General features: G+C 36.8%; 1 long non-coding RNA gene and 1 other non-coding gene across 2 annotated transcripts; both read right to left on the bottom strand.

Annotated features, from left to right (window-relative positions):
- Positions 1-2231: 2231 nt before the first annotated feature.
- Positions 2232-3410, bottom strand: LOC134311418 (uncharacterized). Its single transcript, XR_010011415.1, has 3 exons — positions 3348-3410; positions 3011-3059; positions 2232-2853 (listed from the first exon to the last, which is right to left on the bottom strand). It is a non-coding gene; the product is annotated as an uncharacterized LOC134311418 (long non-coding RNA).
- An 8800-nt stretch (positions 3411-12210) lies between these two features.
- trnap-ugg (transfer RNA proline (anticodon UGG)) lies at positions 12211-12282 on the bottom strand. The gene has a single exon. It is a non-coding gene; the product is annotated as a tRNA-Pro (tRNA).
- Between the last annotated feature and the right edge of the window lie 642 nt (positions 12283-12924).

Below are 12924 nucleotides of genomic sequence, written 5' to 3'. Positions count from 1 at the left end.
ACACCAGGAAGAAAATTGTAGACCTGCACCAGGCTGGGAAGAGTGAATCTACAATAGACAAGCATGTTGTTGTGAATAAATCAACTGTGGGAGCAATTGTAAGAAAATGGAAGACATACAAGACCATTGATAATCTCCCTTGATCTGGGGCCCCACACAAGATCTCATCCCGTGGGGTCAAAATGATCATGAGAACGGTGAGCAAAAATCCCAGAACTACATGGAGGGACCTGCAGAGAGCTGGGACCAAAGTAACAAAGGCTACCATCAGTAACACACTACGCCATGAGGGACTCAAATCCTGCAGTGCCAGGCATGTCCCCCTGCTTAAGCCAGTACATGTCCAGTCTACAGTGTGTGCAAACCTGGTGAAGACTTACAGGAAACGTTTGACCTCTGTCATTGCCAACAAAGGTTATGTTACAAAGTATTGAGTTGAACTTTTGTTATTGACCAAATACTTATTTTCCACCATAATTTACAAATAAATTCTTTAAAAATCCTACAATGTGATTTCCTGGATTTTTTTTTCTCATTTTGTCTCTCATAGTTGAAGTGTACCTATGATGAAAATTACAGACCTCTCTCATCTTTCTAAGTAGGAGAACTTGCACAATCAGTGGCTGACTAAATACTTTTTGGCCCCACTGTAAATGATCAGTTGTACAATTGCACACACATGTAGAGAGAGAAAATAAACACATGATGGCTCCATGACTCCATCTTCATTTTACTAAACACTGTAACTGCTGTATTGTTAGAAAGGGAAGCTACAGAGAGGAAACGGTTCATGTATTACACCAGGCTTTGAGCTTCATGGTTCTGTAGTTCAGTCATGTCACTGCTTGGAGTTGTTTGCCTTCTGTCCATTGTTACAGGTAAGAACTAACATCACATTTACCATGTTTTAAACTATACTTGTTTATACATATTTGTTAGCACAATGTTGTTTAATTAATCCAAACTTTAAATAGAAATTAAAATGTATCTTAAAATAGTATCTGATGGTTTGATCTGATCTTTACAAGGTTTCTTCTCACATTACTGGTCTGGATAAACAAACATACAAACAAAACTAACATTAACATTCCTCTTTCTTTTTACCAGGTTATATCTCTGCACAGACAATTAAACCAGTTTCTACCACTAAACATGTCTTGGAGGGAAACTCTGTCACTTTATCCTGCAATTACAGTGCATCTGCTGGAACTAATTACCTGCTGTGGTATCGTCAGTACTCCACATTCAGACCAGAGTTTATTATTTTGGTAAATGAATATAATAAAGCTGAAGATTCTGGGTTTTCTGCAAAAATAAATGAAGCTAAAAATCGAGTGGATCTGAACATCTCCTCTGCTGCAGTATCAGATTCTGCTCTCTACTACTGTGCTCTGCGGCCCACAGTGACAGGAAATCATTCTATACTGTACAAAAACCAGCCTAGTTACATGCAGGCATACACTGTAAAAAAAAAATAGCGTAAAAAAACGGTATTTTTCTGGCAGCAGGGGCGCCAGAGAATGCCTGTAAAAAAATGGAAAAATACTGTAAAATTTAAAACGGAGATAAACTGTAAAAAAACGGTAATTATATTTACCATAATTAACATCTATCACTGTAATTTTACAGGAAATTGTCCTATATTTTCATGAAATCTTCTATTTTTAACATATATTAATTGTTAGAACAGTGTCATACACCTCTAAAAAAACAGAATAATTCTCTTTATAAATGATAAAGAAAAGTTTAAGTACAGATATATTCTACTGTTATCACAAGAAATTAGCATATAAAACAAAAAAAAACATGTAATTTTACTTAGCAAAAGCCCAATTTTAAATTAACTGTCAGAGGTATTGCAAAAATTATCTGTTAAATTGTCTTTTTTTATTATTCAAATACATTAATAAACTGTCAAAATAAAAGCATTTTTCCCTAAAACATGTTACCTGTAGTTTTAAATTGTTTTTCTTCATTTAAAAATATAAGCTCAAAAAAATTAGAAGTAGGTTAAGATTTGTCTGCATAACACTTTAAATTACTGTGAAATTTTGCAGCTCTTACATGTTATATAGAACTTTAGAACATATACAGAACTTGCAGTATGAAAATGCAGTATATAAATAACTTTTGTTAAATTCAGCATCAAAATGGATCAAAATCCACCACAGTTCAGCTATTTTTGACCCAAATAATTTTCACACAAATGAACAGTAAGTGTAGAAACGAGGTAATGTTATATATTTAATGTTATGGCTGATCAGTGTAAGAATCAGACGTCTTTAACACAATACAGCATACAATACAATACAATAAGTGCAATCAGAATTCATTTAAATGGAAAATGTTTAACAAAGCACCATACAGTTAAGTGAAATGTCTACAAAACATGAAACACGTATAAATCTGAATTATGTACAAAACACAGTACCAACATTGAAGTTTTCAGAAAGTGCAACCACAGTGGGATTCGATAAACAGTACATCACAAGTGTAATACTCAGTATGGACTACGTCTCACTGAACAGCTTGGTATTTAGTAATTGAGCTTCATGACAGTTTGTTAGCATCTAGTTCCAGAAACAAACAGTTTTGGAGTACATCAAAAGTGTATCTGAATGTAGGAGGGTAACTCAAGTTCTAAATCATAAGGTTATAAATATATAAGGCATAAATCAGCCCGAACTGCAAAGGCAAGGAACACACTGCCCAGGTCTTCTAGAACCACACCACCTTCTAATACCACTCCAGTATTGGCAAGGGGTCCATGGCTTCAGCTCCCTCAACTCTAGTCACACAGATCCCCAGAACAGTCTCCTCAATCCCCCGTTCAGTTGCAGCCATATCACCATCCTACAATGGAACAGAGGATGAAAAAATCACTTTCTTGAACTTAACAGTACACAAATATCCATTTAGGACTTAACATATCTCACTTTAACCTTTATTTTAACTCAGACGTAAAAGATGGGGTGGTTGCTGTAACAACTCAGAGGAAACTTGTGCTTACCTTCACCCTCCTAGCGCTGATGGTATTGCGTGATTGGGGGAATCCTAAACTGTAGATGAAATTGGATACTTTTAAAATTATATATAAATAAAAAAATACTAAAGAAAACTAAAGGAAATCAAAATCAGCAAGACAAATATTTACAAAGAAATTACCAGCTTAAATAAAAAAAGACATAAAATACATAAAACAAAAAAAAAAAGTAAAAGAACCAAACAGGATAAATAATAAGAATTTCCACATTTTTTCTTCTTCAGTTAATCTAAACTGAACTCAGTGTTCAGTCAAAAGTAGCTCAATATTCAAATTAGCATAAAATGTAGAAAAAAAAAATTACCAGTAAAAGGTCAGTCCAACTGCAACTACACATTTCCAACCATCTGTAAACAGAAGATACAAGACATCAATTGTTTTGTTGTAAATAACTAAAATATTATTTCTATAGTAAAGACTTTAACATTACAAATTAACTGATTATCCAACACTGTTCACATGTGTGTGCTTTCGAGGATAACAGTCACAAAACTCAGGTTTCTAATGATACTAACGTTACAGAATCACTTTGTTTTAGTTTGTGAATAATAATAGCGCCAAACATAAAGCCGTTCCTCTCAGGCTCGAGCTGCCTGCTCACATCTTAGCTAGCTAGGTTGTGTCCATGTTTTTTAATGCACTGGCACCGCAAATATTACACATCTTTTTATTTTCTACCTTCTTCTAATATACTTCCGCAACGAAGTAATTTCAGCCATTTTTACCTTTCGGGAAAGAACCTTACTGCCACAAGTTGAGAATACTGGCTGTTGAACTTGACTAGCTTAGCACTAGCTAGCACCACAGCAGTGCAACGTTATCACACACAGCGCAGCCGGACTTAATATACAGTCAGCCAGCGGCAATCTGTTAAAATCTGCCTCAAGACTTTAATATTATTCACAGAAACCCTGGAAAGACGTTAATAAATAAATCACTATAAGCAGATCCGCCGTTAGCGTTAGCACGCGCGAATTAGCGTTAGCATTTTTAAACAAATAAAGATTGCGCAACAATAAAACTTTAATATTATTCAACTAAAGAGCTATATTAAACAATATAATAAGATAAACATCATGATTAGCATGCAATAAGACATAAAACAAGATTTTGTAAAGCTTCACATTACCTGAGACGCCATTGAAACACAATGTGCCTTCACGATGTATTGCATAATCCCCGGTGCGTCATATCCGGTTTCACCTGGTAAACGTATTGCATTAAGTAGTTCCAAGAAAATAAAGCAACTAAGTAAAGTTGAGTCCACTAGAAAACATCGAATGTTATAAATGGTTCATTTATTTGAGTTAAATAAACACAATGCAGTCATGTTTAAATCTAAAATGTAATTGATTTGTGTCACACCAGCACATATTCTTTATGCAAAACCAACAGGCACCCAAAACCCTTTTTTTGAGTGTGTACCTGGTAGGTTAGAGCATCATTTTATATCTGTGGTGCTCTGGTTGGAATGTGCACCCAACATGTTGCACAGATGGACTGTAATACATTTTTCCTGTGTATTGGGGGATGTGGGGATGGGTAAATTATGCTTGATTTAAATATTATAAATGTGAGAATAAATCACAGTTAATAACGTTTTAAATTTGACTATGGTTTTACACAGTTTGTATAAATGCACTTATTTAACAATTCAATCTTTAAATTAATACAAATGCATAAATGAAGTTAAAGTTAAAATCTGTTTAAATTGTATTGTTGCCTGTCTCATAAGGTAGGCAATACCTTTGTTTTTCCAATTTATGTATATAAAGTAGTGGTTAAGAAATGCAAAATTACAAAATATTTCTTTCTTTGCTCACATATTTTTTCTGCAATTGTACATTTTTACATGTATTATTAACAGTATTTTTATGTATTTAACAGTGATATATCGGCATAACAAAAGGTTTCTCTTTGAAAATTACAGAAGATTCTGCTATTTTTGTCAGTGAAGATTACTTTATTTTTACAGTTAGTTTTGTTAAAAGTGTCATCAAAAAACTGGTAAAAAACTGATTTTTTATGTATTTCATTTATACAGATTTTTTTTGGTAAATCACATGACGCTTTTCAATATACAGTTTATTCTTGTAATTTTACAAAAAAATTCTGTCTTTTATAAATACAGGGAAAAACTGTAAAAATTTACTGGGAAAACCTGTAAAAAAATGTTTATTTTTTACAGTGTAGCAATATACAGTGGATATACACCGATCAGCCATAACATTAAAACCACCTTCTTGTTTCTACACTTCTACCCTGTCCATTTTATGAGCTCCACGTACCATATAGAAGCACTTTATAGTTCTACAATTGCTGACTGTAGTCCATCTGTTTCTTTTCATGCTTTGTTATCCCCCTTTCATGCTGTTCTTCAATGGTCAGGACCACCACAGAGTAGGTATTATTTAGGTGGTGGATTATCAGCACTGCAGTGACAATGACATGGTGGTGGTGTGTTAGTGTGTGTTGTGCTGGTATGAGTGGATCAGACACAGCAATGCTGATGGAGTTTTTAAATGCTGTGTCCACTCACTGCCCACTCTATTAGACACTCCTACCTAGTTGTTTCACCTTGCAGATGTAAAGTCAGAGACGATCGCTCATCTACTGCTGCTGTTTGAGTTGGTCATCTTCTAGACCTTCATCAGTGGTCAGAGGACGCTGCCCACGGGGCGCTGTTGGCTGGATATTTTTGGTTGGTGGACTATTCTCAGTCCAGCAGTGACAGTGAGGTGTCAGCAGTGCTGCTGTGTCTGATCCACTCATACCAGCACAACACACACTAACACACCACCACCATGTCAGTGTCACTGCAGTACCGAGAATGATCAACCACCCAAATAATACCTTCTCTGTAGTGGTCCTGTGGTGGTCCTGACCATTTAAGAACATAGTGAAAGGGGGCTAACAAAGTATTTAGAGAAATAAATGGACTACAGTCAATAATTGTAGAACTACAAAGTGCTTCCATATGGTAAGTGGAGCTGATAAAATGGACAGTGAGTGTAGAAACAAGGAGGTGGTTTTAATGTTATGACTGATCAGTGTAAAACATTTACACAGTAGTGGTGTGCGATACTGCAAAACTTGGTATCGATTTGATACCAAGTAAATACAGGGCCATTATTGCAGATACTTTATTAATTAGTTTAAATCCAGGACAGAATTTAGGTAAAGTTTATAGGTAAATTGAAAATACTTTATTATTATAATAAAAGTTTTTGTCCAGAAACAATAGAACAGTAACAAAACCATTTCTTTCTCATACATTGTCATGTCTGGATTTTTTCTTAAATAAATAAAGTGCACAAAAGTATCACTCGAGAACAAATTAAAATACATTCTTTATTTCAGGTACAAAAATTAAATAAAGTATAAATAACTAAACAACCCCCAAAGGCTTGAGTTCAAAGAAATATTCCCAGAAGTCCTCCTGTGGGCGCTGTCCCCCTGTGCAGAACAAAGGTTTTGGTTAGAGGTTTTGGTTCAGGAACAGTATCATGTTTACATTTTTTGCTTTTATTGCACATCGCCTGTGACTTAGTAACTGTCCTGCCTTTGAAAGAATCCTCTCAGCTGGCACTGATGTTGCAACTGCTTCCAGATGTTTCTTGGCAAGTTTGCTCAGAGAGGGGAATGTTTTTGAGGTGCATTGTTTTTCCACCAAAGTAGTGGATCCTGATCCCGAGGAATTGGCCTTTCTTCTGAGTACCTGCACATTTCAATTAGGGCATCAGTGCCAGTTATCCAATGCTGCTGAGATGCAAGGACTTGAGAGTCAAATTCTGTCCATATCCCACCAGGTGGGGATGCAGCAAAGTGTTTGAGCTTAATGCCGATGATGAAGATGCTGAAGTCTGACTCATTGACTGCATTTCAGTGACAAGTTGAGCTTTTACAGGCTCAACATTTGCAGAGTCACAGAATCCCAGGTTTATTAATCTAATGTCCAGGTAGGTGCTGACAGCAAAACCATAAAACGTTTCAATAGTCCCAAAACGACGGTGACATTACACTGACAGCTCAGCAGCTAGCTTGCTACCTTGGCGCTGAGACGTTTTAATGGTTCTGAGAAGAAGTGACACCAGTGGAGTCACCATTGAAATTGAAACATGCTTTTCAGTTGATATCTCCCTGGTTGCTTCCTCAAATGGTCTCAGTGCATCGATGGAGAGACTAATGACAGACCATTCTTATTCACTTAAACAAAGTGAGCTCTTTCCAAGGAGACAGAGGACTGTGGTAACTGGCTCCTTTTGCTCAATCTCACTCCATAACTCATTTAAACAGCATGCTATGGGCCCTTTAATAGCTTATGCTTAAGTTATTTAATAGCTGCAAGATCAAATGCCCTTTTCAGTTTCTACTGTAGCATTAACATTAAACACAAAGCTTTGCTCAACGCGTCTTTTGATCTAATCGATGCCTAGAAGCCTGCTCTCAAAGGAACCTTTAACTGTGTGGGAATCCCTGAGGATTAAAAATAGGAAACAAATGGCATTCTAGGTATACTGTGTAAATTTGATGTGTAGCACAATGGAGTGAATGTCAGCATGTTAAGTCCAGTCTTGGATTTCTGCTAGCTTGCATCAGCCCTTCAGACCAAATACAGTATTTGCTAATAACATCTTTATTTCTATGCACCTGAAAGCAAATCTTAGTAGAAAGTCAGTAGATCATGCACTTTAAAGAACTACACTTGATTCATGGGTGCGACTGCTTAAGTGCTACCATGTATGGTGATCCTGAAGAAGCCATGCGTAGGTGTTTTGTTTACATTCAATGGGATATTAAACTGACGCTGGCAGGATGTTGTGATTAGACACAAGAAAAAGGGGCTGTGTCCCAAATTAATAAACTAAAGTGTATTGTAGTAACTTATTTTGGAAATTACAATAAAAGCCATTGTCTGTCTCAATTACAATTAGAAATACAGCTGTTACCAGGTGCAAAAAAAGTTCATGCTTTTACCACATGGATGGATGGATGGATGGATGGATGGATGGATGGATGGATGGATGGATGGATGGATGGATGGATGGATGGATGGATAGATAGATAGATAGATAGATAGATAGATAGATAGATAGATAGATAGATAGATAGATAGATGACAGGAAGGGCATCTAGTTTAAAAACTGTGCCACATCAAATATGCAGATGAGAAGTCAGATTTACATACTGGCTTGGTAGCGGCCCCTGTTAAATGATGGCTACTTGTACTGCAGGGTACTGGTAGAACTATGCTACTGTTAGACCAATGATGAAAAAGAGAAAGAAGAAGAATTACTGATGAGTCCATGTTTAACTTGGTCTTTCAGCATTTCATTCACAAACTACTGCTTGAATCTCTAACATTTCTTTACAGTACTGGTAACTTTACTTTTATTATTGTTATTCTAAGTTTTCTGAATCTCACAGTCCAGTTAAAAGTCTTACACAAATAAAACTAATATTATCAGTATTATGTATTGCAGTGCAACAGATTTATAACCTAAACATAAAGAGAGAGTTTAATATACACTAATATTTAAATACTGACTATTAATAAGGCACATAAACTTATAGAAAATTGTCTAACAGTGTTTTGGTAAAGAATAAATACTTCAAAATGACTAAACTGTATAAAGTTACTGCAACACCTGCACTTCCTGTGTGTGGCTTTCTAGAGACTTGTTTCCTCATGTGATGAGTTCAGCACTATTGTACAGAGTCCTCACAAAGCTGTGATTAGAAATGGCTCCACTATGTAACTTACTGCACATTGGGAGATACACAGCACTGATTCTTACTATAGCATCAGGTAATTTATTACCATTTTAATTAATGCCATGTTATTAAAAATTAAGATTTTAGTTTAGTTTTCTTACAACATTTTTTTTGTCTTTATAACAGGTGTTTTTGCAGCTAAAATTGGTCCAACAGACAAAGATTCTAACATTGTTTCAAAGGAAACAGAGACTGTTACTCTAAAATGTTCATATGAATCAAGCAGCAGCAACATTCGGCTTTACTGGTACAAACTAAATCCTAAAAATGCACCACAATATTTACTGCATAAAGGTGCAAGAAGTGTTACATATCAGAGCACTCCTGATGACCCTCGATTAAAAACAGAAACAACTGGGGACTCCACTGTACTGATCATCAACAATCTAAAGCTGACAGATTCTGCTCTCTATCACTGTGCTCTTAATGAAGACACCCAGTGATACAAAACTATTGAGATGCTGTACAAAAACTCACATATTTGAAGTTCCTTAAAGCTTAGAAGATCAAAGTTATTTATTCTGACACCTTGTTATCAGCATTCACTCACATGAAAACCACACGCACACACAGACAAGACTTTTATTGTTTCTCTCTCTGTAGAAGTGCATACTGGGAGCAAGTGAGCGGAGTGGCAATGGCAGCAGGTGCAGGTGATTTCACATGGCGTCACACAGTTAAGGTGGCGTCAGAAGTTGTTGGACATGACTGTGTTATATCTGGGTCTAGAATGAACAGCGCAATTGTTGTTTTCCTAAGAACAAAAGAAAAAGCGAACAAACTAGTGGAGAACGGTGTAGTTATAAGCGGTTCACACATCAGTCTTCTTACCTTTCTTACGCCGGCAAAAAGAATCACCGTATCAAACGTACCGCCGTTCATTAAAGACGAACAGCAGAAGTTTTATCCCGATATGGAAAAATCGTTTCCCCAATGAAAAAGATCTTGATTGGGAGCAAATCTCCACTTTTAAAACATGTAGTTCTATTTAGACGTGGTGTGTACATGGTTCTTAATGATAATACAGAATTGAACCTGTACTTTAGTTTCCATGAGGATTATACAGTAGTTGCTACTACTGACACAATTAAATGTCTTGCGTGTGGCAGACCTGGGCATTTTATTACAGCATGCACATTAAAAGTCAAGAGTCAAGTCAAGAGAGGCTTTATTGTAATTTCAGCTATATGTAAGTACATATTAAAATGAAACAACGTTCCTCCAGGACCAGGGTGCAAGATAAAACAAAAAGTGCAAGACAGTACAGTACACAGTGCAGATAGACAAAAAAACGTTTCTAATCTAAAAAGTAAATAAGGGAGATAAGACTAGAGACAAGTGTTGGTCAGTACATGGTACCGAGTAAATGGTACTTGAGGTGAAAAGCATATTCTGATATGCAGTTAGCAGCATAGGGTTTTTATAGTGTTGGGTAGGCGTGTCCTTTCCCCCGGTATACATGCTGAAGCTGAAGAGGACGAGTCGCTGGACCGTGCACCCTGTACTGGTGCTGCCGTCCTCACAATACGTCTCATTGGCTCTGCTGTGTTCTGCAGCGAGAAATCGTTCTGTCAGGGTTTCCTCCAAACTAATACAAAACATCATTGTCCCATCCCTGAGTCATGCAACACCTCACCTCATCCAGGAGCAAATGACTTTGTGTGGCTTCTGTGCGAGCGATCCACAAGCACGTCTTTATCTAACTGCAGCACCTCTCTTAGCAACTTTGAGACCGATGCAGTTGAGCTCGAGCCACTGGTCTCGGGAACCCCCAGGATCCTGATATCACGCCTCCTCATCCTTCCCTCAATGTCAACACAACACACGTTTTTAAGTCAGCCACTATTACCTGTAGAGTTGTGACTTTGTCTGACCAGGAAGATAGTCCATCTACCACCTCCTTAATGGTGGTCCTCATCTGGTCGAATTCAGAATGAATCGCTGCCATGTTGTTCATGATTTCCATTTGAACTGCTTGTAGCTCAGTTTTAAGGCAGCTGAAATCTTTCACGAGTGCACTCTTTATTTCCACTTTTATCACTGCGGAGATGTCAGCTTTCAGTAAGAGAAGAATCTCTGATTTTAAAGCAGTAGCATCCATCTCCGAGGTGTCTGGGGAAGGCGTGGACAATCGAGCCTGAGAGCCAGAGGAACTTGAAGCTGAGGCTGCACAAGGCCTAGCTCTGCAAAAGCTCAAACCAAACACGTCTTATTCCATTACAAGCTCAGCAGCGCCACACAAATATACCTTATACATTTTTTACAACGCTGACTCTCGCACCCACAGTGAGAATCATACGCCTAGACCAACGCTGCGTGACTGAGCATTAAAACTCTTGTTGTCTGGTTGAGCTAGGAAGTGAATTCAGTTCTTGCATGACAAATCCTGGACAAACCATCCTACTATGACTAAAATTCTTTATGTCAACATTTTTAAAATAATTAAATCAACTTTAATTTACATGTCATTGATCAGTTGGTTTAATTTGTGTTTTTTTTTTTTAATACAAATCAAAAAAATAAAACAGATCTTGTCTAACAATTTAGTTCAGAGACAACAAAAAAAAATCAGCATTTAATATTCTAATAATAAAGTTAGTAATATTTATTTCTTTTTCTACATAAAACAAACGTTATGATGTTTTGTGTTATTGGTTATTAATACTAAAGATTGAAAGAAATTTACGTTGACATGAGATTTTCCTTGTCGTGTTGACTTTATACTCTGCACTGTTTGACTTTCCTTCACAATGACAGTGCTTTACATTTAAACATGGATTCACAAAACCTCTCGATGGCTTTTAGAATAACTCTGGCAGCATGATTTTATAAAGGTTTTTTTTGTTTGTTTTAATTGTATAAGGACAAAGTTTAAGCTAAAGGTTAGAATTTTAATAATGTGGTCTGGTATCCACACAGAAAGCTGTTTAGGTTTCACCATTTAATCACCCCGTTTCATTTCCATTTGCACACTGGGATTAGAACCGGAAGACACAGTTGATGACTTAAATGTGGGTAAACCAGGGCTCGTCGGGGATTTGAACCCGGGACCTCTCGCACCCTAAGCGAGAATCATACCCCTAGACCGAGCCAGCCTGGATGAAGTCCAGGGCATTTCTTTGACCTCCGTGGCTTAGCGTCAAAACCAGGTTGACTGGTTGCACTGGGAAGTGTATTCATGACAAAACTAAACTCAATGCAGAGCTTCATTAAAGCATTTCTAACAGTTTAAGCATGAGGTGTCATTAAAGGCATGAAGGGTATTTACATCCACATAAGCTTTACCAACTTCTACCAGTGTATCAGCATGTGTCATTTTTGTTTGATCATTAGATTTTAATGGAACACTTGATAAGTTTTTGTATAGTTCAACGAAGCATTCGACTAAATGAGGGCTCGTCCAGGATTTGAACCCAGGACCTCTCACACCCAAAGCGAGAATCATACCCCTAGACCAACGAGCCAGCAGGAACAAGAGTCTTTGTTTTACTTTGATCTGCGTGACTGACCTTCAAAACTATTGTCTGGTTGAGCTGGTAAGTGTGGTCGGTGCTTGCATTACAAAACTATCAAAACCTCCAGTATCAGTACATAGACTGGTTATAACCTCTTCTTAAAGAGTTACAACATGAAAAATATTTAAAGCTCCGAATAGTAAAAACTTCTTTTAATTAGTCAACTGTCAGGTACGGTGGCCGAAAAGTGCAAAACAAATTAACATTTTAGAAAACAAAATTACAAAAGTAAAAACAAAATTACCAGTGCCGAAACAGATTTACAAGACGTAAAACACTTTTACTAGTGCCGAAACAAATTTACGGCCAATCAGACAGAAAGGGTAGGTACAATATACAGGAAGTGCTTGTTGCTGACCTGTTGTCAATCAAACTGTTTGGCGGGGGTAAAGTGAACAGAGTTGTGTCTGGAGTTGTGACAGGAACGCTTAACAATTTTTTTTTTCATTTTGTGGAAATCATTTAAGCCAGTTGGTCCTCTTTTGTTTTTCTTGTGGTAAATCTTTAGAATTTTCAGAAGAGCAGATGGTAGAAAGAGATGCACAGGCGACGTCTAAAACACCTGGAAATGTTAATGAAAGTAATTGTAAG

This window comes from Trichomycterus rosablanca, chromosome 4 (assembly GCF_030014385.1).
Source record: "Trichomycterus rosablanca isolate fTriRos1 chromosome 4, fTriRos1.hap1, whole genome shotgun sequence".
Taxonomy (NCBI): Eukaryota; Metazoa; Chordata; class Actinopteri; order Siluriformes; family Trichomycteridae; genus Trichomycterus; species Trichomycterus rosablanca.
This window is presented reverse-complemented; position numbering and strand designations above follow the sequence as displayed.